This window comes from Varroa jacobsoni, unplaced genomic scaffold, assembly GCF_002532875.2.
Source record: "Varroa jacobsoni isolate VJ856 unplaced genomic scaffold, vjacob_1.0 scaffold_1280, whole genome shotgun sequence".
Classification (NCBI taxonomy): Eukaryota; Metazoa; Arthropoda; class Arachnida; order Mesostigmata; family Varroidae; genus Varroa; species Varroa jacobsoni.
The window spans coordinates 387,731-395,569 of NW_019214182.1; positions in this window are offsets into that span (position 1 = coordinate 387,731).

The following is a 7,839-nucleotide window of genomic DNA, read 5'->3' on the forward strand; positions in this document are numbered from 1 at the left end:
GGCTCCTAAGGTCATTATCCAAAGAGGCTATGTAATACCTGTATTCAAACCATTGCATTTTATTGTTAGATAACTAATATCAGGTACATTTGAGGCAAGCGAAAGACTACTAACAACAAATTCGATCAAACAACCCCTATCCAGGATAGGTAGCTGGCTATTTGTCACCTACACAAACGCCTTATTCAGCACTGCCGAGCTGCTGTCTCGCCAGCAACTGATCACAGGCTAACAAATAGTTTAGCTGCATCGATAACCATATGGCTATTCCACTAGTGAGGTATGGTGAGTTAGAATGCAAAAGTGAGGGATACACCTTGGTAGCAAACCGTTCGCACACAGAACCAGTGTCTAAATGCTGGCCATCGCCGGAAGTGTCTAATTCAAAATGATAAAATCAAACAATAGATAAAGCATATATGTGTTTCATTGATATGACACAGAAGCAACGCGCTGGTTCAGGAATGACTGTAATTTGTTGTAGTGGCGCCGATCACTCTGCAGGAACGTGAAGTTACGGTTAGGTCGGCACGTACACAGAGATAGAAGGCAAATAGACGCCAACGCAGCACGTAACTAAGTGAAAAACCAAAGCCGACGGGGCAAAGCGCTACCCTATGGACTCGCGTCGTATGTCATACAATGAATTAATTCAATCAATCAAATTTCCATTTACTAGATCACTCAACCGTGTATAATAATAATAGTAAAGATGACAGAAACGATGTCGGTAGTCATCTTCGAGTGTATATGCATGACCTTCAATGCTATATATAACAGTATAATATGGGTAAAGATATATTAGAGGGTAAGATTTCTAAGTGAAGAAGCCAGCCAGCCAGCCAGCCAGCCACGAATCTATCTACATCGATGGATACACATAAAAAAAAAAACCTGTATACTCCTCTATTGAGTTAACCAGTACAATATCAAATTCATAAAACTGTAATACAATTCATTCAGTTTGCAGTATTCACGTCAGCTCCCCTCGTTTAGGCTAAATTGAACCTACAATAACTGATACAGCCTTGCCGATAACCAAGTTACGACCACTGTTCCATATAGTGCACTGTGCACTATGCGACGGCTATTGGAAGAAGCAAGTGTCCGTAAGGATGCTGCAGATTACATACGACGAACGTGTACAGGACACAACTATAATGTCTAACAGTTTGTAGACGAATACGTAAGCTCATTTCCCGCGGATTTGCTGCCTCAGCCCTGCTTGTCCCATACGAGCTCCTTTCTACTGCGAAGTCAAAAACCGGTCATCAAAAAACGTCACCGCGATGAGTGACGAGACGATATATCTACGCATGGCAAGTTACTGTAGCGGCAGCCTTGCCCGTGTTAGATGAATGTATGTATGAGTGTCTGCACGTGTGCGCAGGAAGCATTGCGGCAACCGCCCCATTCAGCAAAGGAAAGCTCTGGCTGGCCACACCCAAACTGTCAAAGCATACGATGGGAGCCGGGAACGAAAGGAAAATGCGCCATCGAAAGCGAACCCCTTCTCTTCCTTCAATGAAAAGTGCTCACCGACGGGGCGGAGACGCCCCCCTTGGAACAGCGTACTGGTCCCATCGCTTAGGAAGTGCATTGAGGAAGCTACCGCCACGATCACCAGTACCACTGCGAATGCAACTACTACGCTACAATAGATTTCTTCCCCCTTCCGTAACAAGCATCCACCGTTGTAACACGCTTCGCTTGTACTGTCCTAACGCATGTCACGATGAGATGCAGCATTAAGGTCTTGTCGTTCTTTAGAGAAGGCGAGCGGGAAACGTTGAACGGCTACCCACCAGCCACCTAGCCAGCTTTTCGACCGCACGCACTTACACAGGGAGATATGCATTAACTTTACGAAAGCAACGGCCATACAGCTTCATAGGCTCGTGCACCCCCGCTGCCGAGTCGAACGTGTGTCGAAACAGCATCTATTTTTACGTGCGTGAAAGACTACCATGCACCCATCAGAAATGCTCTTCGTAATCACCGACCAACAGAGAATGATTATATTTTCTATAGAAATATCGAACAAAAAGTAACCAGACGGGAAGATCGCGTGCCTCGAAAGGAAAACATGCTCTGATTGAACGCAACCATCTTGTGTCGCCTGTCCATTGAAACCGAGTACAGACCATATTGGAAGAGTCAGCGTTAGAAACATCAATAAGACGTCGATAGACTGTGCTGAACTAGACCAAAGGCACGGGCGCAGACGATTAACCCTCCTCAGTAAAGATGTGAGAAACGCGTGTAATGGCCGTGAGTTTTTACAGCCTCTAGTATATTTTTAAACATGATTGAATTGTTCTTGATAACCATTCAGAGAAGGATTGCATACATTAGATTGTCGCAGCAGCTGAACGGAAAGAACGGAAGAAGACGACGAGAGCTAAAGCATTACGACACGAACGTGAAATTAAGAGAGAAGACGTTTAAAAAGCCACACGTGGGGAAGCATGAGGTAAACTGGCTTGAGTGGTAGCGTGCACGACCCTTCATTGAGATACCTTTGTTACCAGTAATTGGCTGACTAAATAACTGACCCAATTCGAAAGCCATCAACATCAGCCGAACAATAGCCCTCTATACGCCATCTAGCATACACGTATATATAACCAAGAGGAAGTGCCTGTGAGCGGCAAAGCTGCCGCTTACGTTTTACTCTAATGCAGTTTTAACGCGTTCGCGTAAAGCGGCGACCGAATAACTGCGAGACAATAATAACGCTCTGAAGAAGGCAACGCATCAGTCGCCAACTAACATCACCGTAATAGCAGAGCATCACTGCGTCATGATAGACTGCTAAATACCATTGGCATCGATGTATACGACTAACAACATTGCCACTTCAGTAATCACGACCATAGTGGTATTTTCAACAAGCGGTAAAATGGAAAGGTTTGTTGTTTGGTTTACGACGCCAACGGCTAGCTAAACGAAGAGGCCCGTTACAGATATGTATTCGCAGCTCCTGTTCAATGGCATCCATTCTGATCGAAATACGATTGATCCTTCGCACGCCCTCTACCTTCTAACAGACAACTAAAAGACCAATAGACGTAAAGCTGATACGCAATGTTGGATGCGTAAAACGTATCCGCATCCCGATTCTGCTCTTGGACAAGCGAAACACTCGCACTCACAGTACCGTAGTACCCATGATGGACGGGTCGCTTAGTGACATGGCCGTTCGTATGATGTCACAATGAAGCATACGACATGTCAGAACGTGCTACTCAATACATATATGGTTGTGTATACAGAAAAAACAAGGAATATACGATCATAAAGCGCCAACTAGAGGTTAGCACCCAGCCCAAGTGAAACATTTATTTTACTTAGGCATCGTAATACCCCGATTCTATGTATCTCTTTAGGGTATGACTGTAACATTGCAATTGCTGAATGGCTACTACAGTGTCACGCTCACGGACGTTTGATGACCTAACTCGATATCAGCGCTAACTATCCTGAAGAAACTCGTGGTGTACGGAATCGATTGCCGGCGAGAAGGGTTCTCTGTAGCGAGGCGACGTTTAATATACAGACGAAAGTGTAGAAAGCCGACTTAAGGGGTAGGTGCTATCAAGCCATTGTAACACAACATTCGAGGACCTATTGCATTATTGCTGGCCGGTAATTTGATGGAATACGCTTAATTATCCAGAGACAAAAAGCCACCAAACAGTAATTCCACACTTTTTTATGACCACACAAGTAAGCAATAAGTCCCATTCGTATATATAGCACTTAGCGCAAATTCCTCGAATCTGTTTAAACTAGATAGCAATAGTTCCATGCCTCGTCTCATTGCGTTAAACCCATCTGATTGCATTAATCTAGATAATTTCGGAGTACTGCCTTTACTGGTGTCCAGGTGGCCAGAGATCATAGTTGACAGATTACTATATAACAATCGAGTTGCTTGCCTTTTTCAATTGTCTATGGCGGCTTCCACGTAATCTATTAATCAGAGCTGTTTCTCTATATCGTACATTCCCCTATCCTCACTAACTGTGTACATACGACACTGCCAACTTCTATCATGAAGCTAGCAGTGCGGGACATCGAAAACAAGCAAATACGTCTCAAGTAAAATTTTCAATGGCTCTCCCACAAATTTACCAAGTATTTCCGCTAGGTTTTTGGCATTTAGTTGTTGATCTCACACTCACCGACGCATACATAGGTCCGTGATAAAGAAGCCAGATACTGACTCTTCAAGATCAAACTGGTAAAAGACCTTCCTAGATGCTTGCTATTCATCCCGTAAGCTAATATTATCCAGCTATGTGATAAAGTAGCTGCGCTATTCCTCGGTTTTTCTGTTCCTGCTTCCATTCCTTTCAACACACATAAAGCGCTCAATAGAGCGATGAATAAGGCTGAGATAGGAAAATTTAAAAAACTATGTGCTACAGATTAATTCTGCTAGTGACCCTCAGTTATCGATTATGTTTTGTTATAGTGCATATATACAAATATGTGCTACTGAAAAAAAATTGATACTTTTATGTATATCCTTTTATGTATACACATGTTTCGATTTCTTCCAAGGTCCAATTTATCTTCAGACTTGAATATTTACGCTGCGTGTATACAAAGTGTGAAAGTTGTCAAAAAAGAAAACGAAAATATGTATGGGAACAAATCTGGAAGACTCACGAAACTTGCAGAGAAGAAACCGGTTAAGGGCCTGCCAGGGAAATGACGATGACGAATGGCCTGTGTGGATTCGTGTACAGCGATCGATCTACTGAAGCGGACTACGTGAGCTTTGAAGTTGGCTGACAGTGACGAGCGCTTTGTGACCACTGGATCCGAACTTATATAGCCGTAAGCGTGTACTTATTCATTAATTCATATTATAATGTTTGATCTATTACAGCGTAACCACGTTTACCTAGCAGCATGTCCACATACCGCGGCCGGTACCTCCCTAGTGCCTAATGAATTCAAGGTGAACCACCTAGTACTTTCGAAAGCGGACTAATAGGTGAGATAACTACCGGTATTTAACGCTGTCGAAGGTGTCTTGCACGAGTACGCGACTAGGGGCCCACATAACCAGGCCTCCCGTTGTCCTAAAACACATCTCGCTGTCAGGGCAGTAGATGCAGTGATTGCGGCCATTCGCGCCGCCCAACGTGGTGGGTGCCCACTCGCATCTAACGGCGAGTTTGCGCATCTTTTGTCGATGGATTACGATCAAGGACCGTACTTTTTTGGTTGTTTCCCATAAGCTGACACAAGTCGCATCCGCCTAAGTATGCGCTTACATATCCCTATGCTATCAGTCGGCGTTTGCGTCCGAATGGTTCCGATGACAAATTATAAACACCAAGGCCTCGACTGATTTGGCAGGACTGGCCCAGCTTTTCTCGGAGTTATCCGGTGTGGTGCGTCTTTGTTAATGCTGTCCATCCTTTCCGCAGAACCCATATTACCATCGCCCACCAAGGGCTGGACGGTTGATGCGCCCTCATTAATGCACTGAGCGTGGTATTTTTAATGGCGGGCACCGGACCCGCAATAGAGGCCTCGAGGCTCACGGCGCCGACACATTTCAAGCCTGCTAGTCTGGTTTGTTATGCTTTGGCAACCGCAGGCTGCGAATGCTGCTCGTTAATATGCCCTTTCTAGGAATAGCGACAATTGTTTGCCCTTTGTTAAGTACGCCTCCAGAAACGGGTGTCGGGTTTCTACGGCTTATTACTTCGAGTCACTCGAGCAAACTAAGCGAAGAAATTTGTTTCTGCCCCTGTGAAGAAGTTAGCGAAAATAGTCCACTTCGTGGTTCATCGAAGGTTAAATTCGGACTAAATTTGAGTCTGGGTTCCGGGTCATCTAGCAGGCCAAGTTCAGCACATGACCGCTACAGGAAAACGTTCTCCCGTTTTTCCTGCAGTAACAAAAAATAATCCACGCAAGGTGGCGTCTTCTGGAAGGAAACCATCGTGTAATTTTTAGACCCATCCGTTTTCGCTTCCCATGTTCGTGAGTTGTACCACGGTCAAGATGCCCAGGAACTGTCGCGCTTTTGGCATCATCTGTTCGGTTGATCACCCATGAGCCTCCTCGAGGTACTCAAATGCGCAAAAACGAACGCTTAGCAGCTTCGCGTTCTGTTCTGATATATTTCTTGGCGTATACTCGTTTATTAACTCATATTATAATGTCTGCACCATTACTACACACATCCGGTGTGTGTCGTTCTTCATTCGGATTGTGCGAACACACAGAGGCGGCGGTCAAATCCACAAACAGTGTACCATATCATAATGTAACCAATGTAGACCCTTCTGTATATCACATCTCAAAGCGTTTGTTTAAAAGAAGTTTGGATCAAACTCAAGCCTTTCGCCCTTCTCGCATTTCTGCATAAAATGGTTACTTTTTACGAAATTTAATGCACTACGAAAACCAAGCGATTTGGCAAAACAGTTAGTTAGGCAGTTAGTTCTACAGGTCGTTTAGGCAAGCTTAACCTCAGCCAGGCCAGAAAGCTGTTTTGCCGTTAGAAGGCTCTAGAATAAAAGATGACGTTGTAGGACGCTATCGAGGCAATTTTTAACACGGACGCGGTTTCAAGCGACAGTTCAAGTAGCCTATGGACTGATGTGGCTTCTACTAATACTTTTTTTATGCCTAGGGTCCATGCGTTTTCTGAACGATTCTCCATCGAAAGATAATGTGACTCCCAAATAAATGAAGGAATTCGCAGAAGTCATTTCTCCGCCATATAATCTCAGAGTATTTGTGACCGCATTTTATCTCCTTCCATTACCCCCATCTTCTGTATGTTTATTTGGAGTTCAAGTAAGAAACCGAGCGTGGCTAAACGATGGCTCAAATTTACAAACTTTTACTAAAAAGCAGCAAATCAGCTTTGCGTCAACTTGCACGTATATTATTGTTGTCATTGTTATTAGCTACATTGTTTATGTGAATAAATCACCTCTTTGAGTATAGCATTAAAGATTTGCCCCCACTAGATTTTCGACCAAAGTGGGTCTTACTGAAGGGTTTCCCCAACTGACCCATAGAACGGCGTGGCAATTATACAAGCAGCCGTTAATTCATTATTTTTCAAAATTTCCCAGTTTCCCTATGTACGTATTTTCCTGGATTAATTCTAATTTCTGGCAATAGTTTTTCCCAACGCTTACACTTGAACTGGCATGCTTGTCAGTTAATGGTTGCCATAACAACGCACTGAACAAGATGCGTCTGACTCACTTGGGCCATGTCTCTTGAAAATTGGGCCTGATTACCTCTGACAGGCCGCCGTTGCTACGGAGGTGAACGACTGACTGAAACTGTCACTTCGCTCTGCTCCTGTTGCAGGCTTAAGAAAATCCAGTTTCAAGGTTTGACTCAAGCAGAAATCCAGATGTGGAGTTAAAGGAGATCTGTAGATAAAACCGTGCTCTTTTTCGTGCAAATAAAAGCCGTGTAGATAGATAGTAAGAGTCCACACCATGTCATATTAATCCTACGATAAAGGATTTTTTTTACCTACAAAATTTACCCATGGTCTATCTTGTCAGACGAATATCATCCTTGGATTGACAAACAAGTAAGCTCTGCTGTAAACTAGAAGAGAAAAGATTCATTTTTACAACGGCATTATATGATAAGAAGGTTACTATTACTAAATTATAATACTATATTATACAGATGTACTATATTATTTGATTATATTTTTAAATAAACTGCAAACAGCTTTGAACTGGCTAATTCGCTAGCAAACCATAAGATGTCTATCATGAAAGTACTTTAAGTTACATTATACATGTTGGAGGGATCGCTTACAGACTGCAGCTG